Genomic DNA, 244 nt, shown 5'->3' with positions numbered 1-244 from the left:
GGCCGGCGTCAGGATCCCATCGCTGCGGGGGCCCTGCCAGGGCAGGCCGAGCTGGGCACCAGGAGCCGGCCTGCTCTGCAAGGGAACAGCACAGGTGCTCAGAGCCCCCCAGGCGCCGGCACACTGCAGGGGAAGGAGCCCCGGGGAGCGGGCTCAGGGGGCTGCGAATGGGGGCAGGTCGCTTCGCCTGCGCCTCGAGGAGCCGGCCCGGGACGAGGAGGGGCCCGGGAGGGGGTCACGGGGG

Source organism: Gavialis gangeticus, unplaced genomic scaffold (assembly GCF_001723915.1).
Source record: "Gavialis gangeticus isolate Ggan-Ray unplaced genomic scaffold, GavGan_comp1, whole genome shotgun sequence".
In the NCBI taxonomy this organism is placed as follows: domain Eukaryota; kingdom Metazoa; phylum Chordata; order Crocodylia; family Gavialidae; genus Gavialis; species Gavialis gangeticus.
This window is presented reverse-complemented; position numbering follows the sequence as displayed.